A 24,892-nucleotide genomic window follows, 5' to 3' on the forward strand; every position below is an offset into this window, starting at 1 on the left:
AGGCTGTTTTTCAAATTTTATCTAGGTCATTGTGCAACGGGGACCAAGTATTAGCTCTGGCACAATGCTAGGAAAGACAATAAAGTCAGTCCACAGATGAATTTTGCCCTAACTATTGCTACCAACTCCTGATTAACTCACAGCTCTATGCAGACTGATTTAGCCATTTAAAACTCCCAAAGTGTATGTATATATCCACAGAATAAAGTTGTGTCTTACACCAAATGGCATCCTTGTGAGAAGATAGCCAGAGACTGAATATTTGTTCTTGTTCTCAATAATAGTAATTGTTACCAGTAGAGTTTGTGGTCTATGGTTCCTGTTAATACTAATATTAGGACTGCTTATTTTCCCACTTCCATTTTTCTGCAATTCATTCTGCAGCCTGAATTTGGCTCTGTTGATGAGAAAATTTGTGTTCCTACTTCTGATCCCTGCTCTACACCACTTTCTCCTCTGTTAACTCCCATCTTCCTTTACTGGCTCTTTCTTTTTTCCTTCACCATCCTTCACCCTGACATCTTGCCACTGATGTTTTCCTCTTGAAACTGCAGTTATGCTTTAAGCCTCTACCCTCATTAAGACAAAACTCACCAGACAACCATAGGTTTGCCTTGGTTTTGTTCTATTTTCTGATTCTTACCCTTTTAAAAACTCTTGAATTCTTCTCTTTTTTTTAACCACTACAGCTTATTCAAAGAGTACGGTGATTGGATTTTTTTTGTTTATTTTTTAAACCAATTGTAGGGCAATATGTGAAATTCGTTAGACATTTGACTCAATTCCCCATTTTCCCCCAAAAAGAAAGGTTTTTAAATATGCTTTTATTTAGATTAGAAAAATTTAAAAGGTATTGAGCTTAAATTACTTCTTTACTGGAAAAATCTTTTATCGATGGCAAAAAGATAGATTAGAGGAATACTTAAGCTCTAAAGGTCATTATGAACACTTCATAATTCTGGTTTAGAATCTTGTTAAGTGATATTGAGCAACTAACTAATTTAAATGTGCAAAGAAGACTGTACATCAGGGAGTTGGTATGTAAGAAAAAACAAACCAGACTCAAAAGCAAAAGACATCTCAGTAAAAGCTTCTGTGCAGTGCAAGAATTTCCAGGACTTTCATTTTAATTTAATTAACTTAAGCAACAATTAAGTTTTGCATGGCAAATATTCTTCTTTTTGCTTACTTCAGTCTTCTATCAGCTATTCCTTTGATTGCAACCACCAGCAGAAAGTGTGCTTGGGTGTGGCAGTGGCCTCATTTTAGAGAAATATGAAACAGGTTAGAAAAACACTAATAAAACTTGGGAGGAAAATAGTCTATGATGTCAACAGAACCTTCAAATCTATGAACCACATTTATTAAAAAAATAAATATACACTTATGTCACGGTCTTGTCATTAACATTTAATGTGCAAAAAGTGGGTGAGCATTCTATATTTAATTAAAACACAAAATTATGACTTCCATCTGGACATGCAGACCTGAGAAGGAGCTTAAGGTGCACAAAAAATTTACATCTGGTATTCATATATTAGTGTGGGCGGGATATTTTAACCACATCAGGTATCGCATCATTCCTCTAGTGTAGAATAAATGTGACACTTTATGTATTAATGTTTGAATACATTTTCAATATTTGAAGTTTCTCAGGTACTTGTATAGAGTTTAAATACTGGGGGGGGGGAGGGAGGGCGGGAAATCACAGCTTCCCAGGGTCAGGATATCTCTTCAGTTATTTACATTTCTTATTTTTATTTTATTTTTTGGTTCCTTTGGAAACACACACAGAATGTTCTTTTTCTCAGTGCTGCTTTTTTGGTAATTCTTTTATTCTACATTTGGTGCCAAGGAGCACAGACCATGTTAAATCTAAACAGCAGTCTGCAATCTCCTTAACCATATGCTATTTTTACAGCAGGTGACCTGTGGAAATGCTCTTTGTCAACCAAATCCTCCTCCTCTTGGCTTGTCACTCTGCTTGTTTACACCGGGGCTAATCCTGGTGCTGTCACACTGCAGCCACCGAAGCCACCATCTGCTCTTTGCCCTACTCCAGCCTTTGATCAAACAGTAAACAAATCCTTCAGGATAGGGAAGAATTTCCTGGGTGTTGACCATACGGCAACATATTTGGTCATTGTGTGGAGCCTGTGTAGCACTGTAGTGGCTGGTAAGTAATGTGTATTCCCATCATCTTCACTTGGAGTTGTGGAGACTTCTCTATGCAGAAACAGATCACTCTCACCTACCTCAGAAGTGGCAAAGGTATTTGCGCGTGGTTTTGAAATAAGGTTATCAAGTGGTCATCATGTGCCTCAGAGTGGCAAAGGCTAACATCATACAGGGAAAGGGAAAAGACCATGATGACTTTCCTGCAGTCTCACCCGAGACATATTTGTTGACGAGGAGTTCCAGTGACCCAGAAAGGTGTTGATTAAGAATTGTTTTCTTGGCTATGCTTGAACAGACTTGAAACTCAAATGATAAGACTGGATAGCTGCAAGAGGAAATACAAAATGGCAAAGGGGATCCTGATTTTTTGACAAAGGAATTGTAGTGGCTGAAACCACTACAATACAGACCAGTAAGCCTTGGCACATCTTGTTTTTGCTGGGAAGGCAACTGCTGAGCAAAGATGGGACACAATATATCACTTTTTCCTCTGTGTTCATGGGGTTGGAGCACCGAATAGTACAATTCTTGCTAAATTCTGCAAAACTGCATCTGACATTGCTTGAGGTAGGACAGAGGCTAACACAGTTGCTGAGTAAGCATGACTGGTGGGCCTTAAAATATCTGTAGACTATAACAGAATTGCTGAACTAACAAGCTGCTGAGACAGCATAATGAATAGAACATTGCAATAACTTCGTGGCTAAGACAGCTGTAAAAAAAGAAAAGGGAAGAGCTGTCTCTCCGCCAGTTTCAAAGAACTGCCTCCCCAGTCTCTTTGTGTTTGAACTGGAATCTATTCAGCAAAATAGCAGAAGGACAGCCTAGACAGCTGAGAATGCATGTGGCCAGTGGGTCATGGCATTATAAGGAGATAAAAGACAACTCAGAAATTCATCAATGTGGGGTCAGCAGAAGAGAATCAGCGTTGCAGGTGCCAGGGGCTGAGAAAGGTGAGCATTTTCTCCAATAAACATGACATACTGGGCAGGATATGCCTGGATCTCCCCATGCTTTTAGTGTGACTTCTAGGTGCCAATGGCAGAAGAGTGACTAAACCAGAATGCTATGCTGCAAATGATTGTGTGCTACGGAGTTTATTATAAATATCCTCTACCTTTTATATAATTTTGTTACTTACCTTATAGGATTGCTACAAAGATAGGTAGATAGGTACATACACACATACATGCATACATATTCATTGCCATGTTTAATTTATGATTATCTCATTGTTCTGTTGCTATAATTGTCTGTAGTCATTAGCTGGGTTTGGTTGTTGTATTGCTGACTTGTAGTTACATTTGCTGTTGCTGTGCTTTAACTTAGTGGAATTTGTATAAGCTACCAGTCAACATAAGGTATTAAAATCATCACCTCCTGAGCATTGAGGATCCCTGTGGTTTTGCTTCTCCCCACTAAGTAATTTGTATTAGTTATCTAATATTTACAGTTACGTCTTCAGAAAATTAAAAGAGTAGGATGCTGATATGTAATCATTCATATTGCTAACCTGTTAGCCTGGTTTCTGGTATATTTAGTCCAAGAGAACTAGCAAAACTACTAAATTACCATGATAACTAGCATGTTTGGGAATGCTTTAAAGGGTGATGTGTTTGAAACCATTCCCAATAGGCTGTTTGGATGTCATCAACATGTTTTGGTTGGAGGGGAGGTTATCTGTGTGGACACAAATTGTGCTATGTCTGTTGGCTACAAGAACCAAACACAAAACCTATTTCATCTAATATAAAACTCACACGCAGCCTTGTGTGTCTTTCCTGCTCATGTCCATGAAACTTTTGAAGCATAGTTCTATAGCTTATAGTGGGACTTCCTCTTTTCCTCTCTATTATTATCAGAATAGTTTTGCAAAATGAAACTTTGTGAAAAGTTCCATTGAAAAAATCAGGGCTGATAGCATTTGAATTTTGTATAAATATATGCTAAGATCCTCAAGACTTAACAGAGCATGATAGTTTCCTGTAAAGGTATGGACCATTTTGTAAAATAAATTAATTATAGATACCATTTAGCATGTACCAAGAGCCATAAACAGAGTATTTAATATTTTTTCTTTATAATTAAATTATATTATAATGTAATATGAGATTTAATATTGTCCTTTACAGAGAGCACATGCTCAATTTTTTCACACCTTTTTTCTTTAGAATGTTTTTTCATTTACTTCTCAATCTGTATTTTAATAAAAAGCAGAAAAAGTATGCAAAATATAACACATTGAACTTTTCTTTCAAGCACAAGCACAATATTTATTCTTGAATTAATGAAAAAAACCCTATGTCAGCATATTTAACTGAGTTTATATGAATTTGAGTCATTAAACTTAAGTCTAGACTTAGAATGACTTTTTTTCCCTATCATCTGGTTTTAATTGGATCATAATTTTATGTCTTCACAGAATGACTCTCACATGTTACTAGTATTTTGGCAAAAATATCTGTAGAGATATTCCCTCTCATTTCCTATGTAATTTTCACAAATTCTTAAAGATCTATTTAGCACTTCAAGGACTATTCCTCTCCTCTTCTGTTTCTCAGATTAATTTTGAAAATGAGGGGAGGAAGTCCCCCCATCTCTTTTATGAAGTTAATTTTTCCCTTGTGGGATAAATCAATAAAATGGGATACGTAAAAAGAAAATCTTCAAGGAAAGGCCCCCTGGGCTCCCATGGATGTTCACTTCAACCAAAAAAAGTTTGGAAATGCATTGGGGATCAAATATGTTAGTCATGGAAAATCAGTGCCTAAATCCAAGTATACCAGAGCGAAAACACAGAAAGCTGCAGCATTTCCTCCCTCTCAAGAGGCAGCATTTCAGTTACCAGCCATGTTAACAGCAGCTGTTCCTGCTGTGCCTTAGCTGTCCTTGCTCCCCTTAAGGAGTACAGTATTAATGTCCCTGCTTAGTCTGTGCTCAGATATCTGTATTCATATTGGCAGCTATTCCTCGTTTCTTCATCTCCATCACAACACTCAATATATAGCCAAGACACTCTGATTTTAAGATGCCTATTACAATGGAATAGGCTAAACAGGGAAAAGTACAGTGCTGCAACTGAAAGCATCAATAATCCCTGGCAGAGAAACAGGCACGCATCATGATATATCTGAATAACAGTAAAAACGTTATACACATAGCTAAATTATAAACAGCAATAAAGAATAAATAAGAGTTTAGGAAGTGTTTTTGTCACTTTTTCTTTCCCCTAAAATGAAGCGAGATGAGAACACATTTTCAACATGATATCTGCAAGCATTAGCACTTGTTACTTCATTGCCACTTAGTGAAAACTAAGATTCCAATTAATAACAACAACAAAGAAAGACTCCTGAGTCTGAGTCTGAGCCGAGGTTTCAAGAACAGAAATTAATAAAAACAGACATTATGGAAATTATACTGTCAAGATGTTGCTTCTTGTTTACCCAAAATTAAGGTGGACTTTTCACTGTACTCACACAAACAAAAAGCAGTCTGTACTCTGAGAGAGTAAATCTTGTCATCCATAATTTTTCCTCAAAAATGAATTACCTAAATAAATAAGAAAATAAATAATGTTAAAATGTGACTGGAGAGTTTACTCTGTATCTCTTCTTTCATTCCTTTCCATTTATTTGACAATCTCTTCTTAAACTATCTCTGCTTTTCATTGTATTTCTAAAGACTCAGTAAAAACCTACGTCACTGCCAACTGCTGCTACACCTGTTTTATTTTTGCAGCTCTCTCCAAACTTGTGCATAAATCTTGAGACATGAGCTTGTTCATGAGGCAAGCTTTTGCTAGTAACCTTAAGCAAAATAGCCAGTAGTGTCATTTATTTGGCATAAGATTTATTCTTTTACCACTGCATGGTTAAAATTTACAATGATGTTTACTGGGGTTCTATGTGTACATTAACAGGAGGCTGGACTCCTCACCGGATTCCTTTCTGCTGTATTCAAAATCATCGTAGGTGTTATTTATACCACTTCTGTTCTTAGTGCCTTTGCCAAAAAAAAAAGTCAGTTCAACACAGTTGTCATCTAAAAATAAACACCAATGAGATCTTCTTCCTGTGGGCTGTAAGGTCATTCTGTAACTCAGCATGGTTCATTGATCTCTTCTACCCCCTGTGCCTTTCCAGATTTATTGGAAATCTGTTCAAAGGAGAATATATCTTACTACCCACTACTCTAGGAACTGCTGCTAAACGCTGAGTAAAAGATTCTCTTCTATTCTCTTTATTCCTTGTCCTTAGAGACAGAACTGAGGAAAATCTTCCCAAGTCTCTCAGACATCAGCTGAAAACAGATGAACCAAACAGGTTGAATACCTTCTGCTGCTCTTCCTTTGGACAAGTTCGCTAAGTTCAGGAAACACCTTGGGACCAATTCATGTCAATGTGTGTGTCTGTATTGCTTCTGTCATTAGCGTGAAGAACCTCAAAGTAATTTAAGTCAATCATTGGATTACTAATAAAGAACAGCACTAGGCAGAAATGTCTGCTTTGTATTTACCTTCCTTTTAATATTTCACAGTATTAAACAGTACTGGGAAGAGAGAAATCACATTTCAACTAGCAAGAGAGATATCTACCTACCTATTTATTTCCTGTCAAACTAGTCATACCGTGGCATAGGGTAGTTCAAGCACTCATGTAAACATATGTAACTTATTAGAAATGATGTAGTTTCATCCACATTCACTCAGTTTATGTCCCCTCTTCACAGTAAATCCTGAAATAAAAGGAAAAACACGAACATGTGCTGGGAATTTTACTGGAAGCTCAGCAGCTGGAATATAACCACTGAGGTTTGCTTAATTTTTTGTTCGTTTCCTTTTCTCTTTCTTTAAAACAAAGGTTTCTAGTAAGATTAATGTATGTGCACTTGAGCCAGCAGTATGTGTTGGATTAGTACAGCAGTTTATGAGCAGTAGGATCTTAGAGTCTGTGGAGCTCCCAAAACAAAGGGCTCACCTTTAGAGTGGCCCTGGAAAGTAGTGTGCAAAAAGGGAGAGAGGCTCAGTACATTAAGGAGAAGAAAGCTGAAGCACTTGAACTCCTTTGATTCCTGCTACAGAGGCACATCTGACAAAACAAATTTGTGTCAGTTTTTTTGCAAAGTGTTGTCTTCTGCTTTCCCCTACTGCTGGGCCAGGCAGCTGCATGCCCCTTCCCCATCTGTGCCTCATTCCTCTCTTCCCTCTCTTCTCTCTCTTCTCTATTCTTCTTGATCTTTAACATTCACCAGCTTTTGGCCTGATGTTTTTGCTGCCAAGCTTATAATGGTGGACTAGAAAAGCTATGCTCTGAGTCCTAATAATTTTATACTCTTTAACTCACCAAATAAATTTGATAGTCTCTTTAAACCACTATCTGATACACATAACATTAACAGTAGTTTTTTTTCTGTACCTCATCTTTCTTCTTTATCCCAAAGGTGAAGTGGTATTGAAGAGGAAACAGAGTTCAGGAAAGGAATATTTCTCTTTGATTAGACATTCAAACACCTCTGTAGCCATCAGTCCCTCTCACATCTCTGGTTTCATGGCTTCTCTAACCTCCATCCCATAGATTCCTTTGCTTTCTGTCCTCAAACAAATATTTAGCTCATATTGTGAACCTTAACTAAACAAACACAGTGGTATTTGTAAAGAGTTTTTAAGTCCATGGGGGAAAGGTATTACTTCAGCCCAGGAGAATGGTATACAAGAAACTCAGCTGTTGTACTTGAATACTGCAATTATGTAGGAGTTCTCTGTGAATTTATCTTAAAAAGTCTTAAGGTCTTTTGCCTACTATCACTGTTGCATACTTCATTTTGTAGTCAGGGTGTAAATTACTTAACTTATTTATCAGTGATTAGTGAATTAGGTGGTGAATTGCTCAAATACTAACTTTCTTCCACCCCGTGGAAACCAAATGCAGCTCTACTTTCAATGAGGCATGATCTGAACTTCAATAGATACACGGGTGGTGGGTGTCCTCTTTCTGCATACGTGTTACAAGCAGAGCAGCAGATTTGCTTGCCTGGTGTGTTACACCTGTGTGAGAAGCACATAAATAGTGCTTTGTACAACTTCTTTTCTTTCTTAAATTGGGTAAACATTGTCATAAATCCATCCCAAAATATTCTCAATTGCAACAAACAACCAGAGTCCCTTCTCAGCATACAGTAATTTCAGCTTAATTTTATAGTCCAGTCCATGAAATAATCTGATCTCTGCCCTCAAAATTGAATTTGACTAATCAGCCTAAATTCTCAACACTTCCATGAACTCTATGAGCACCTATGTCTTCCGACATTGCAGTTTCTGCTTTGTAATGCTGACCAGAAATTACCCATTTGTTTTGCTAAATAGGTATTATTTTTTTGTTTAGTAACTTTCCCAGGAAATTTAAGATATCTCCACATATTTTGCAGATAAATGTTTAACATTACCTGAAGGGGTATAAAAGCTGTATTTCCTAACACTGTTCCTGGAGAAATATGGTGAGACTGACCCCTCATGATTACGGGTAGTGATGTCAGACAGGGAGAACAAACATGCAGACTAACAACAATATTAAGGAAGCACCAGGATATCACAACACTGAACACCGTAATGTTTAGACACCTTTGCAAACAGCAGTTGGAGATAGGAAAGGACCTTACAAGATGATCCATAATAACCAGCATGCTGAACCAAGAGCTATAATGCTACAACATGGAAAAATAGCTAATCTAAACTAGCAGAGAAAAGAAACATCCCTCAAGTTGTGTTTAAATTTCACAGATAAATTAAACTTATGCTCCATTTATATTTTTTCCAAGATGTGTCAAGGTTTAGGGCCTTAGAGCAAGAGGTAGAACCCAGAACTTCCCAACACCATCTATGAAATGAGGGTTTTAACCACAGAGTTGGTGAGCATTCTCTCCTTCTCTCTTCCTCTCACTCTTCCCTTTTTTTCTTCTTCTTTTTGCTGTAGTACAATGCCTATTTTAGTAGGTTTAGTAGGCTTCCCCATAGTGAAATTGCTTTAAAATGAGTTCAAATAGTTGTTAAAATAGGATTTACCGTAGACTTTGACTGTCCCAGGCCACACATAGCCTACTACTTCCTATTTAGGGCAAATCATAGGAAAAGTGGCTTTGAGGTATTTCAGACAGAGTGCTACTGAAGCCCAGGTCCTCTGGGTCTGAAACTTATGCTCGAACCGCTGACCCTTCTGTATAAAAGGAATGCATTGAAACACATCCTCTTACAAAAACAGCAAGTGTGACTGAAATTTTTGTAAGTGTCCTCACAGCATGCCTTCTGGATAGAATTCATTCAAGTTTCCTGGTAATGTTGCATCTAAATTATAGGTCCAAGCCAGCCAAAGCTATACAAACTTGTCTAGCCTTGTTAAAACTGGGACACTCTTGGACAGACACGAAGCAAGACTTCAGGTATGTGAGGAACCCTAGTGCTGAAAACCAAGTCACTTCCATAGTTCAAGTGCTTCCAGAAGAGTAACTCATCTGAGTTGAGGTTTAAGGATGGTAAAGCTGGCTTACAGTGCTTAACTTCCACCTAACTCCCATCTGGGGAACTACAGCGATTTCTGAAGTTATACATCAATTCACAACTGTAGGAAAATAACCCAAAAATACTGTTTTTCCCATAGGTGCATTATTTTAGTCTCCTTCCTATATGCAAATAAAATCTAAACCCATATTTCTCAGCATTTTATCCTGAGATATACTTCCATTTCAAAATCATGTGTGAAAGAAAAAGGCTACTTACAGAACGTGCTGAGAATCTGCAACGATTTTGCAGTTAATGCTTTTATCCAGACATGACTGAACTTCATGCCCTCCCCAAGCTCTTCCCATCTGCTCAGTGAAACATAGGGTAAGAAAACATGTCACTGCTGTAAATTGATCTTGAACTTTCCTGCCTCACATTCACGTCTTCCAAAAAATCCTTAAAGCTGTAACTAGAGCACTGATATACTCAGTTAAGAAAAAACATTGAGTTAGGAAGCCAAAATCTGTCCATCTTCTTTCTACTGTGAAACTGGAGTCATTTTGCTGAAGGTGAAGGTGTAAGTCCTGATTTATTTGGCCAAGAGCATTTCTAATTTATGGCCTTAGTAGACTGGCTCAGGCTCTCTTTGAACTTAAGTGAATAAGTAACCTATAATATCCTCCGAACCAGTGCAATGGGGGCAACTTTAAGTGCTACTTCACTTCTGAATACACAAGTTTATTGTGCATGAGGGATCTTTTATTTTATCAAGATTGCTGAAAATATAAAAGGAACCAAATATACCTACACTAAAATTACCTCCAGAAGCACATTTAAATAAGACTTACACAACACAGTTAGAGGGGAAAGGCAAGTACAGAAAGCGTCTGCTCTGATTTACTGTAAATCTCTCCCTGGGTGATTTTGATGAGTCAAGAGAAAAGAAGCTTAGAAAAATATATATGACAGAGTCAGATGCTGTTAACTATAAATAAAAACAATAAATATTGTATCCCCCACTATGAAAGAAATTATAGTGCCTTGAGCACTGAAAGAATAACAACGGCACCATAAGAATATTATATGTCATAAGCATTTACAATTAACAACCAAGAGGAGAAAAAATAGTGCCCTAAGTCCCCTATTTTAATAGACTTTATATTTATGAACAACAAAATTAACAGGCATAGCCTAATTCAAATACTGCTGTAAATATTATTTTTTAATCAAGAAAGTAACTGAAATATTTTAACACAGCAAAAATTTCAGCAGTACCATCTGTTACTCTAAAAAAGCAGTAAGTCTTTAGTTCCTGTAATCATCTCAGTGTAATTGAATAGGTCTATGTATATTTGAAAAAAAAACCCAGGGAAAGAGTCCTATTTCTGTATTCTGCCCTCAGTTCATATTTAAGCCAGCCCATTTCCAGAGCCAGATCTAGATCTTAAAGCCCAATTATGTGTTAAACATTAGCACTGGACAAAACTCTGCCAAAGTTTAACAGCTATTGAATCCGTCTGATCCAAATACCTTCAATAAAAATTTTCACCAATCATTCTAAAAAACGCTTATTCTGTTTTTAAACTATTTGGACTCTTTGTTCAAGTTCTTTTGGACTTTACTTATTCTAGATAAGCTGAAGCTTTCAGTAGGATCAAAAAGTCTTTTTCCATAGATGAAATTAATGTCTTTTAAATACCACAAAAACATTTAGGTAAAAATAGAGTTTAAAATGTATTACAGTATTCTTCACCTAGTATCTGAGAGTGAATACTTAAAATTTTAAAGAAAAAAAGTGAGTTGTGTTCACACAGGAAGTGTGTTAGGCTGATATTTAGAAGACATTTGCTTTCCTTGCCTTTTTCTTACCTTGGTACCACTCATCTGGTGATGATGTTGGGAACATTACTTGGGCTATACACTCAGTAGAAAGTTAAAGCTGCCAGGATCATTTTCTGCCAAGGTAGCCAACTATAACAAACCATATCTTTAGTTTTTGATTCTTTCAAATGTCAAAACATGCAAGATCTCCTGACTAATGGATCAAAGCCTGTGGTGACTCCTGAACTGTGAATGACATAAGTTTGAAACCTGCCTGTCCTTTACTGTAGAAGATTGAGGTTTAGTATTATGCTGGAGCCCTGTTTATCTGTACAGATGCAGCTTTTAGCTCTTTCTTCTGCAGTGTCCCCATCTGTAAGGAGGGGAATATGATGCCTGCTTCCCCGTGCCACACATTACAATCTCTAAAGGAAAGTGTTAGCTACCTTCCTTAACAAAGAAAATGAACTGTTAGAAGGTACAACATAGTATTCCTCCCCTTGTAATCGTTGTACCTCTTCTAAGCCTACATCAACAGAAACCCATTTATGTCATTACTTACTCCAAAGTGAAAATATGCTGCTGGAACAGTAGCACTGACTTTCTATAATGTCTTCTAAATGTGTTTTGCATATTTTGTTAGAGATATAATCCTGAGAAATATAAAGTCAGACTACCATAACTTTCTCATAGTTTTAACTATTATTTTCATTATTAAAATTGAAATCACTACATATTTAATGTTACCTAATATACCAATTATACAAGCTGCAATTCAGTAATATGTTCTGCCACCAGCTTGTAAGGTGTTTTGTTTAAGGTGAGAAAGCTTAATGGGAGTTGTAGAAGACAACCATTTTGTAATCAGTGTCATGGTAATGTGGGGCTATACATTACTTTTAAAGCTTCAATATGCAATCTCTATTATCTAGAAAAGACAGCTATTAACACTGTGTCTTGTTCTTTTGTTTGCCTTCTAATGAGTGGTATTTCAGTGTATGTTTGTGTTCTAGTGAATTGGGAAACATTTTTCATCGGGAAATAGAAAATATTGCTATGCAAAATAATGTCTAATGAGGCATTTTTCACAGATTTTAGGATTGAAAGTTGAGAACTAATGAGTGCCTTGAGTTGAGCAAATAGTAGAAGATTATGTGGCAGTGGAGAACTGCTTTGGTTTTCTATTTGTTAATTTCCTGATGCTCGAATAATTTCCTTTAATAAAGAAAGTATAATTTTCTCTTTTATATTTAACATTCCTTTCCACTCAGAACCTTTGGTTTATAATTAAAAAAAACAGCCAAACAAAAAAACCCAGTATCTGTTTTTTTTCCCAGAGTGTTTATAGTGTAAAGTCCTAATCTTACATGGTCTTACATGTGTGAGTAATTTTAAGTGGATGAGCAGAATTAAAATGTTTGCAGAAGTATTTATAGGAATAAGGCTTAAATCCAGTTGATAGTCACTGCTTGTGGAAAAAGTGCTCTTTTTTTGACATAGGACTTGCCTTTGTTCCTTCAGATTACTCAGCTCATGAGAAACTTTTCTCAAGTCTGAGCATGTCTTCAGTGTTGGTAGATAGAAAAGGAAAGTTTAGATACTTAGAAAAGACAAGAGACATGGCATGTGCCATCAAGGACATTTGCTACCTTTATTAATAGAAAAGGTAGGTAAAAGTATTAGGTAAAACAGCTTTTCCTTTCATACCTGCAAAGACATAGTAAAGAACAGGACTTAATGGTTAGATGCAAAGGAACAAAACTCCATGTTATCATGGGAAAACATTTCTTAAGGTAAGTATTTAATATAAAGATTTTGGTCTCTTAATCTTCTAGGAATACTATGAAAACCACCCTTACAGAGAGACTTGAGTCTGAGACATATATAGTGGAAGAAGACAGGCATTTTTGACCACAGAGGACTTTCATTTAAACCAGGAACTCCCCGCTCTTTCCCTTTCCTGGCAGTCCAATATGCAGGAGACAGGGGAAAAACAATAGCCCTGAGACAGAACACTCTGGGGGGTGAAGTCTCTGAGAGTGGCTCTGTAAGTTGCCCTGTCTTCTTCTTTAAGAAGGGCACAAGAGCAGAAGGAAGAGCATGGAGAATAGTGTGGGAATAGGGAGTAAGTGATAACAAATTGCCTGCCTGCAGAGCTGATAGACACCCATGGAGCCTTTTGTGCCTTTTAATTCCCTGGATACCAGATGCATGTGGTGACGTGCTAATCTTGAGCACCTCTGGACCTTTCTTACCACAGAAGCAGCTGGGAGGCAGACATCTGCACTGTGAACTTATTGTGTGAGATGATTCTCTCACCTCCCTCCCCTGCCCCTCCTGATCAGTGCTCTCTTTGATGGATGAAGCCGTGTGTGTGTGTATATTCAGGGATGCCTGCAGAGTTTCCCTTTTCCAGGAAAGACAGGGCTAGTTTGAGGAATCTGGCTAATGGACAGTTTTTCAGATATTCCCACAGAAGGAAGTGAACATATGACTAATAATGAATGACCTGATTAATAGCATAGTTCTGGCAATGATGTCTGTAAGAAAAATGGTACCAAAAGTTAAGTTACCCTGAAATGTGCCAGGAAACAGCAATTCAGGGTGAAATAGGACATATTTTTAATTTGAGACACTGCCAGGTTATTTCTGACACCACTATCTTCAGTCAGCTTATTCAGAGAAATCTAGAGGCCACACGTGGCTCCCAAAAAGCCTACCAACAAAGAAAAGGTTGGCAATCTCATCCATCTTTCCTGGTATTTCAATTTCTATCTTGCTGGAATTGGAAACACCCCTGAACACCAGGTACGTGTGGGCAGGGCTAACTAGAGTCTAAGGGGCAGCAGCAGCAACCTGGGACAAGCTGGATGATTCTGCACTGGCTTTGGCTGAGATGGAGGCTAACTTTTATCGCAGCAGCCTGTATGGTGCTGTGCTTTAGATTTGTGATTAACACAATATTGATAATACATCGATGTTTGGCTGCTGAGCAGTATATGCACAGCATCAAGGCTTTCTCTTTAACTCACTCTGCCCTCTGCAGTGAGTAGTCTGGGACTGGGCAAGAATCTGGTAGGAAACACAGCTGGTAGAGCTAATATGAACTGGCCAAAGCGGTACTTTGTACTACATAGAGCTGTTTGGCAATAAAAGAGGTGACTGTTGCTTGTAGATTGGCTGGACATTGGTCTGCTAGTGGGGGTGATGAAAGATTACCTCTGCATCTCTTTTGGTTCCCCACCCCCCTCTTTCCTTGCTTTATTAAACTTCCCTACAACCCACAATTTTTCTCTCTTTTGCTATTATTTTCTTCCTGTCTTTCTGGGGAAGGGAAGGTGGATTGAGCAAGGGGCTATATTGGTGCTTAGATACTGGTCAGGATCAAATCACCACAGGTCCTATGACATTTGCTCGCAGTCATGATCTTTCTGGCCTGGAGTGACATATATTTGGTTTGCTTGCACTCTGCCATACCTCCAACCTTGTATGACATGCCAAAACACTGACTCAGAGATGAGAAGAGAGAAAGAAAATTATTCCTCCAAGATTATTGGGAGAATGTGGCTAGGCACAGTCTCAAGAATGTTTTTTCAGATAAACATCTATTTGGCTTTTCTCCGTCTCTGTGTTTATATGTCTTTGCACTCTGACTGTGAGAACCATTTCTGGAGTCTGAAGGTCAGTGAGGGATTTGTAGTCTTATATGATATCTGCTTGTAAGGCAAAGGAGGACTGCTTTGTACTACTGCAGCATTTCATTGGAATAATTTGGATTAGTGGCCTTTCTCAGACACTGCATGCAGATTTTACTCTCTGGTTCATTCCACTTGTTTGTACTCTTCCACTGTTACTGTGTGCTGTTGAGCACAGCATCTGCTAGGCTACTAAAAGCCTGGAGTCAGCAGCTGTCAGTTTATACTGTTAAGTTTTCCTTTTACTCCTTCTGACTGGTGCTGTGGAAGCAAATACTGCAGTCTCACTCCCCTTGCTTGCCAGGCAGCTGTAGCTCTTCTCAGATTCCAGAGAGTGAATCCATTAGTAATTTTTTATCAGTCCTCAGCTATCTGATCTTCCTGTTACACATACTAGTAGAATATGGCTCAGAGATGGTAGTCCCTACAACACCATCACACTGTTGGTCGAGCACCAAGGAAACGTAATTGTGCATTATACTAACACAGCTGAACGTTGCTTAAGCCCTGCAACACTCATTGGAGAGAGCAGGCTTGAGCTTCTTTTCCTTTGTTTTTAAATGTGTTAATTTCCAATAAATTGTTTCCACAGAAATTCCTTTCCACTATCTTGGAAAGAATATAATCCAACCAAACAAAAAAAGTCACGTAACTATCATAGCGTTTTATAACTTACATCTTAATGTACATCACTGGAGCTACTGACTAGCAGCAGTCTAATGGTACAGAACCGAATCAGAAAGTAAACAGCTTATAGTGCAGCTTTTCACTTTGCTATGAAGTATAGCAACGCCAATGGATGTCAAAGACGGGTCCCAAGAAGTGGAGGTGAGAGAGGTAATTACATATAGCTTATTCCCACCCCAAGCCTGCAGATTTCTATGGCATATGAGGCAATGGTTCTGAGCTAAAGTCAGAAACAGTCCTGATGCAGAGGATGAGAACATAGTTAAATGTATAGTTAAATGCAGTGAAGTACCATTATTTAAAAGATACAGATTATTGTTGTAAATAGAAAAGTGGGCAGAGTGATGTTTTTCCTTATCTCTTTTTTAATCCTTAACAATTTACTCTCTTCTTTTAAGGAAATTCTTTGTCACTTCAAATGTTAAATCAATGTCACAGGTGCATGGTTCTTTGTTTTCCCTGTAAGAGTGCATATTGCTTTACAAGCAGATGCTATATTTTAATAAAAAGGTATTTTGCACTGAATTTCAATATAATTGAAATGGACACACTATTGCATGCTTTCAAGTGTAATAAAATAGATTCATTATAGTATGAGAAGGATTTTGAGTTTGAAAATATATTTTCTTCAGAATATTTAATAGAAACCAACATATCATTCCCCTATATAAATTGATAGAAACGGGATGCAATCACAATGAGAATGTGCACCCATTAACAGGACCTGGAAAGGAAGGATTGTGATGAATATGTTTGTGATTTTCACATCTCACAGATAAATTCTATCAACGAGAAATGAAAGTCATTTATACCCTTAAAAAGTAAAATAAAAGAATACAGGTTTATGCGAACTGTATGGTAGGTCCTTGCATTCAAGGACTTCTCTGCCCAGCAATACCTCATAAATTGGAGTAATAAATACTCCATTTGTTTACAACTAAATCTGATACAAAAAACCACTAGAGATTAAGATGTGACAAAAGTAAGTGAACTGGGATAGTCACTGAATAAAGGGATTGGTGTTTTTATCACAAAAAAAAACATAGATGGAGCTTAAGGAAGGCTGAGTTCTGTTCCTGATTTGTCTGCAGAGGGTCGGTGTATTCTTGATCGAGTCATATAGAGACACTTCTAAGTGAAGATGTGTACTTATTTAGCTGTCTCTGTGACACATCTAAAAGGTAATGTGGGATCGTGTAACTCAAGCCAATCAAACTTAGACAACCATATGTTTTTAAAGGTAGGCTTTAGTGTGGTTACAGAGAGAAGATGCAAAGTTCTCTCTTCCTAGATTATTTGTAAATCACTTTAAATCACTTTATTGACAGCTACCAATTAGTTCTTGAACTACTTTAATTTTGCATAGTCTTCTGTTCCCCAAAGTAGTTTATGAAAGATACCATGTCCTCTCCAGTCATGATATAAAATTGAAACAGTGGAAGTCATTTGCAAGAGGTTTTGTGGATGCCAGACATTTTCATGGATTCAGACGGCAACTAAATGCATCACAGAAGACAAATCCAGGAGCTATCAAGGAGAAAGATTATAGCCTCAGTTCAGAATTCCCTGCACACTGCTACAACCTCTGTTTGCATTAATATGAATTATTACATGCATCTATTCTTCCTCTGGTAGCCACTGTTAGGAAAAGGGTAGATGGAACATGGCTTTAACCTAATATGCTCATTTTGATTATTTTAAGTACTGAATGACTTCCCATCACACCAAAGTAATTAACTGCATATATTCTTTGAATGACGGTGAAAAAGGAATCAGATTAAGAGTACAGTAACTAAATCCGTGGTGTTCTCAGACTTGTTTCTGTTTTTATCCAAACCAGTAAAGACTGTGACTTGCTACTTCCAATTGGCATACCTTTCAAAGAAACTCTGATAAGCTAATGGTCATATCAGTCTCATCATGTAGCATACAGTGCAAGAAATGGGCAAAATCTTCCATAAAAAATACAGCTATTGTAGACTGCTGATTCCTTTTTATTCTGAAAGAAGACATGAAAATTATTGTTCTGATTGCTTACTCTTTTCTAGAAATAACTGAAACAGCCAACTTCAGTAGCATATTGTGCCAAATTGTAATTATCATGGGTGTGGTATAAAAATCTAAGATGTGCAGACAGAGAAATAGACTTCTCATTTTAGAAAGACCCAGGTATATAACTTGCTGCAATTTCAAATGACAAATAAATCTGGGAGCTTTTAATGTTATACTAAAAATCCTCTCTCTGCACAATTTTCCCTTTCCTCAAGGTAGTTTCCCCCCTTCTATTTCAACCCCCAAACTTCTATGACTCTCTTAATGTTTTCACAAATATTCCACACTTACAACCAGCATAGCAAGGACTGAAGAAGTGGCTGTCCACGGCTTTATCCAATACCAAAAGTTATTTCAGTGAAAATAGAGTACAAAATTCATTCCCACACTTCACAACTAGGTCTTTCAGAGATTGCAGCTTTTGAACAAAAGTATTATAAAACACAGAAGGAACTCCTTGAGTTTTGATATTTGAGGAAATTGTCTCTCATATAAGAGAAATTCTCATCTGAACCAAAGGATCGAAATTGTCCCTTACATTTCTCTGTAAGTTTATAACTGTTTATAACATTCTGTTTAAATAACACATAGAAGTCAAATGCATAGAAAATTCACTGCAAGTTGCTGAATCCCATAGCCTGGCAGAGGAGAGTGCCATAGTCCTAGATCCACTCAGCAGTCAGACTGAGCTAAGTACCTATCCTAGATAGGCATAAACTTACATATGTACACTTCCACAATACGTATATACATACTTACATAACTGGCCATAAAAATTACCACAAACAGAAACATTCACACAGATATAGGTAGCACAGGTAGCTTTGCTGTTTCCATCTCTCGCAGCTCAGGATGGTCTTTTAGTGGGCAATTTATACACATAGTATGGATCCCCTCAGCAGTTGGCTTTAGATGTGCAGCCTACACAGTAGCTGACCACAGTAGCAGACCCCTGGATCCTCTTGTTTCCCAGTTTCCTCATGCACAAAAACACAAGACGCAAATGAGTCTGACCCCTGCACCTCACAGTTTCCCCAGTTGCTGGCTTGGATCACCTGTGTCCTCTCGGAGCACACTGGTCTCTCCAGTTGCTCCAATACTTCGCTCCTAACCCTCTGCCATGCTCACCAGCTAGTCCAGATGGATGTTAGCCAGTGAGCACATGCCAACATGTACCATTCCAGCCTCTCTAGTTGATGGCACCCAAGAAATGTGGTCCCTATGATCTATGGTCCCCAATTCTGTCTGCTGACGTTCAGGTCTCCATGCACACACATGCATGCTGAAAATAAGAGCCTTACTCAGAAAAATAGTTGGAAATAGAATCTGATGGGAGTACAGGACTGCCTGAGGTGATCAGACATAGCACATGGCCAATCATGTTGACCAGCAGGCTGATGAGAGGTACCTGGCCCTTTTTATCTCTTTATCTCTCTTGTCCCTTTGTTACTTCACAAGTCATCCAGATCCCTTCCTTTCCCTGCCTTTGGTTTCTCCTCTGGTTGTCTCATAACAGATTTGTAAAATATCAAAATACTCCTCCCTTCACCCCACACTGAACTGCCTGCCTTTATAGGCAGTATCCACTCTCAGTCTGTAAGGAGGCCTGGAGACCCTCATCTGTGGACTGATGGTGATGGGTCTCAGTCACAGCCCAAGGGGCTGACACACTCCTGAGATGCCCTGGGAGGGGCTGAGTCGGAGGAACTCATCCTCCTGCTTGCTGTTGTGCCTCTGGGCTTCTTCAACTGTGTGGAGATGACCCTTTAATCACAAAACCTGTCACAGTACAAATCCGTCTGAAATTGCTTTTGTCTGTTTGTTTTGCAGCTATGTCATGACAATGCCATGTTGCAGATCTGGTTGTGTAGGGACAAAAGCACATTTGCAAACCCTGTAGGATCATATTTCAATCAGCTATTGCTTTTTGGGTAATCTCTATTCAGAGAGGAATCAGAAGTAAAATTTGTCTGTTTACCTATTCATGGCATCTCCCTTGCACCTAAATTTTATAATTCCTGTTCTAAATTAAGTGGGGACCTTCACTATGTGGAATGAAGTCAGACCCTTTGAGAGTCTCAAAACAGAGATCACCTTTTCTGACCAAATAAGTTGCTTAATCTTCTTTAGGTCTAACTGTTAGATGAAAGTGAAGGAAGAATGGAGAATATAGTCACCTAGGGCATGTCAACAGTAAGATTGCCTCTTCTTACATAAAAGCAGTTGTAGAGAAATGGAAACAATTTATAGCATCTTAAGGAAGCAACCTAAGCCAGGCCAGACTAATTACAGACTGAAATGGCCGATATCTCTCCACTGATAAAAGCAATCCAGGGTGATAAACTCAGATGTAAACACTGTAGGTGTCAATATTTAATCTGATGAATCTCACCTTAAACTCATTAGTTAGCTGTGTAATAGAAGAGAACAGGATGCTGCTATAAAAAAGTTTGAAGTCACCTGCCTTTCAGCATGTGTAATAGATATATACATATTAACATGAGAACTGATGAACTAGAAACTTAATTTTCTGTACTAATAAAGTGTCTATGTAAGGTAAAATGCATCTCTTTCAATATTTTTTCTATGACAGAAAGGACCAGTAAGCTCAACAGGTGTTTAATGCAAATATGTTTGCATTACTTTTAGAACAGCATGGGCTTAAGCCAGAAAACTCCAGTCCAGAATTTTCAACAGGGAAAAGTTTTAATTTTTTAAAAGTTTCTATTTTTTTCTTCCAGATTTTAGAGGATTTATTAATTAGAATCTATGAAGACAAGATTAGAAAAAAACCCCAAAATTAAACATCATCATGTTACAGGTAAAGAAACCAGGGTTTTGTTTGTTTGCTTGTTTCTGTTTGTTTTGTTCTGTTTCATTTTTCCAGGAACAATATTCCTAACCACTGGACTACTAATTCTTGTCCTGTTTCTGTCACATGACAAGTCAGGACAAGTTAGTCACATTTGCCTGATAAAGGCAAATCTTGGAGGAGCTAGGTAATATATGACTTAAGCAATGATGAAAATTTTGGCTTTCTGCTCATCAATTCATGTTCAGTGTTTCTTCAGGTGCCTCCTTGATTTGATATGGTCATTTAACTGCAGCTTACTTAAAGGCAATTTTTTTTGTATTACATTAGCAGTGATTCATACACTACTTTGTTTTTTTTCCTTTTTTCTGTCCTTGGTATGCCTTACAAATTTTGCTCCGTATTGCAGTTCTTGTCATAGTTCCTGTAAGACTGATTTGGCAGCTGCCACGATGCAGTCAGAGGTGAGCTCCATGATAGGGAAGTACTTAAGCACAGGTGACAGGCTGCATGGCAGCAGCAGCGTGACATTTTATCTGGAGACACAGACAATGCGGGCAGTAGCACATTGCATTTGATACACACAGGAGACAGCTGTGGTAAGTGTGGCAGTGTACAAGTAAGTGCTTTGAAAGATTACGACAGGTAAAATCTGACTTTTATTAAGAAATGGGGGAGAAAAAACCAAACAAATAGATTCTATACCTTGAGATCCTACATTAAATAAGTTATATGTATACCGTACATGCGCTACATTAGAAAGTAGTTTCCACACAGTCCCAGACTTTGAAAAGGGATGAGCCTCCCTGCCTAATGTGCATTAAATATGACCTTGTTCCATAAGTGGTTCCACCAGTTACACTGACATGAGTAAAAGTGGCAGTGGTAGTTTCCTATTTGACAAACACAAAACCAGGTATGAATCATTCATTTTGGTTTAAGTTTCCCTTAAGACATATTTAATTTCTCTGTTGTTCATAATTCTCAGCAGCAAAAAAAACAATAAATGGAATACTGAACTTCTGGAAAGTTAGAAGTCATGTGTTCAAGAATGAGTACTAATATCTCTCATTCATTCATCATTGAATTTTATTTTAAAAGACCTTGAAAGAAAGGGTAAAATGGTTCTTTGAGACCCACCACTGGCTAACCATCTTTTTACTTTTTTTGATCTTTTTACAGATCAACTCCGATGTTGTCAGTGCAGAAGAGCCAGCAGTGGAGGTGGTTTTCTGTAACACCAGTATCCCCCACAGCCGGAGTCTGGACAAAAACATTTCTGTCATTCTGGAATGCATATGGAGAGAGAGCAAAGAGATATATGTGCTACTAGGCTTTTTTTTCTTCACAGTAACCTGAATTCATGACATTTATTCTAAGCACAGCTGTTACTGTCTTTCAGCTGTAAAAAAAAAATAAAGAGGAAAAAAATTCCTTTGGCATATTTTCCTCCTGTATTTCTGCTGTATAAGGTTTGTATTTGATTATATACTGGGTAAGATCCTTAATAAACTTAAATCAATATAGGTTAAATTGTAGAAATAAGTAGAATTAAAATAAGTAGAAGTATGCCACTTAAATATTTTACAATTTTAAAAATTTGGACCTTGTGACATAGCCAGAAACTTTTTTTTTGGTACCAATTACCAGTAAGTAAAGAGAAATCTGACACAGGATAAGGAGATGATATTTATCTGCATAACTAGCCTTTATGCTATGTTTCTTGTTAAGAGCTTGCATTGAGGTTTCATTATTTTCATCCCTGAAGCTAGTAGGCAGTAAGCTCCAATTCTTTGTTTTCCTGCCCAGTCACACATTCCTCTAGGAGAAGGACATCTCCAGAGCCCTCCTGCCCTAGTCTGGAGCATGGTACCTCCTCTGGTCTGTGTTTTACAGGTATGGAGCAGTGATGTACAGTGTAGCCAATTATGTAAAAAAAATGATACAAAGAATTAGCTGAGGGAGGGAGTTGAGAGATGAAGAGCAATTTTGGGGGTTCCCAGGAAACTACAGCCTGTAAATTCTTGCAGCCATGAATGGTAGACACATCATCAGGTCCTGAGTAAAGAAGAAAGGAGGTAATGAGACAGCAGTTTTCTGTAGGATACAACCTTAGGTAATTATTTTTGCCTATCTCCTCCGGCTCTCAAAAGATATTCCACTGTGTTAACTGCAGAGTTAACCCCAGCAGAGAGAGTGAATTATAGAAATATGCCTAAGGCACGGGATGTGAAAGAGACCAGTTTCTTTAACTGTTCCAGACAACTAATAGTCTCCCCATTCTCAGGAACTCTACACTGTTAATAACACCAGATTATTCTTTGGCAAGGAAAAGGTGCTTGTGTTTTATTGCCTCAAGGTTGCTTTTTTTCCTGCAATTTAATGGAATTAGGAAGAGAGAAAATGTTTGCTTGCAGGATAAATGGAAAAAGGAGAGTACAAGTGAAAATGGAAAGCAAGAAAATGAGAAGAGCAAACTTTAAAACTTTAGCAGGAAAAAACCTCTGAAACCAGCACAGTTACGATAGTGAAATGAGCTAAAGAATATATAAAAAAATGAGCATTCTGATTAAGAAAAAATGCAGACAGAAGGTAAAGTCATAAGTAATTCAACCCCTAAAACTTGTAGAAGACTGTTGAGAGGTACCAAAGAAAAAAAAACAGAACCTTGGACCTCTTGAATTAGAATAAATGCAGGTATCAATATACCAGGAAAAAAAAATCTTATAGTACTTCTTTTGAAGTGAAAAAATCAGTCTTTTCAAAAATAATGCAAAAAGAACAGTTTAATAAATATTACTTTTCAGTCTTGTAATAATATACACAATATTTTAAATTTCAGCAGAAACTCAGGAAAATTTTTAGTAGCAGCTTATAAAGTTAGATATTTCAAAGAAGTAGGATTAATAACTTTAATCTAAAACTATGAAAAGAGCTGTGCGTGTGCTTTTATGGATCAATAATATTGATTTTCAATAAGTCTTGGACATGAGATAAGTTCCACAGAAGTGGAAGGAAGTAAGTGTTTTCTCGATATTTTAAAATCTGTAAACAGAATGACCACATGACATATATACATATACATATATATACATATATATATATTACACAAAAATGTGAAAGTGATAATGTAGGATGACTTCATTGGCCTTCTTTAATTCTTTTTTAATGCCAATCAGCATGGAGTTATAGAAAACAGATTGTATAAGCTAGATTTTTATTATTATTATTATTATTTTAACCATAGCCTCTAATAGTAGCGCTTTTCCAGTGTACTTTAAATTTAAAGGCTTATGGTCATTTTTAGGAGAATAGAATAAAAAAATACAGCAGAAAAAGCAAAAAAACTCCCAAACTAAAGCATGACATATTACTTTGATAAGACTCAATGTTTAAGAGAATACTTTTTGTAGTGGTATCCTACAGGTAATCAGTTCCTATCCTACATACACTGGAATATTTTTATTAATGATTAACACCGAATAGATATTTGGAGAAAGAAAAAAAAATTATGAGACATCAAACCCAAGCAGAAGTAATCCAGCTCTTAGTATCTCTGACTATGAATTATCATTAGATAATATACATACTACTCACATTTCTCTGTTTTGACTTCAGCTTCTTGAAAATGAAAAAAAAATTAATAAAATTTTGATCTCAGTGTTATGATGTATGCTAAAATATTTCATAAATTATTTTAGGAATAAAAGCTCAAGCTCACCATACTGCTGGTTCCATGTTTCTACCTCCTAGTAGATTAAAACTCCCAATACAGAATAGGTATTAAAAATATCAAGTTCATTTCACCATTACAAAAATAACCTTTCTAGTTTAATAGATTTTCATAGATTTATATCTGAGTCTGGCAAAGTAAAGAGGGATATATATAACTTAAGATATATATTATTAACTCTTGACTAATGGTTAATAATTTGCTGTTTATGATGAAAAATATAAATAACAATAAATACTACTGTAACAATCTTGGAGAAGACAAAATTAAGGCCTAAGCTTTCATGGCTATTTAGTATTTTTACGATGCATTTTATTATTATTTAAATTCTAGGCGTACTTACAATTCATATGTAGGAATGGGACAACATTACTTCAGGAATTTCAAAAATATTCAGGACACAAAAAAAAATTACCTGA

General features: G+C 37.1%; 1 long non-coding RNA gene across 2 annotated transcripts; it reads left to right on the top strand.

Moving 5' to 3' along the window:
* Positions 1–1,705: 1,705 nt before the first annotated feature.
* Positions 1,706–22,422, top strand: LOC127466868 (uncharacterized). Of its 2 annotated transcripts, XR_007902889.1 has the most exons (4): positions 1,706–3,131; positions 6,910–6,991; positions 20,670–20,749; positions 21,923–22,422. It is a non-coding gene; the product is annotated as an uncharacterized LOC127466868 (long non-coding RNA). The 2 variants fall into 2 exon arrangements; XR_007902888.1 differs by lacking the exon at positions 1,706–3,131 and having other exon boundaries at positions 6,850–6,991.
* Positions 22,423–24,892: the final 2,470 nt, after the last annotated feature.

This window comes from Manacus candei, unplaced genomic scaffold, assembly GCF_025592945.1.
Source record: "Manacus candei isolate 608988 ecotype Guabito, Panama unplaced genomic scaffold, ASM2559294v1 h1tg000011l, whole genome shotgun sequence".
Taxonomy (NCBI): Eukaryota; Metazoa; Chordata; class Aves; order Passeriformes; family Pipridae; genus Manacus; species Manacus candei.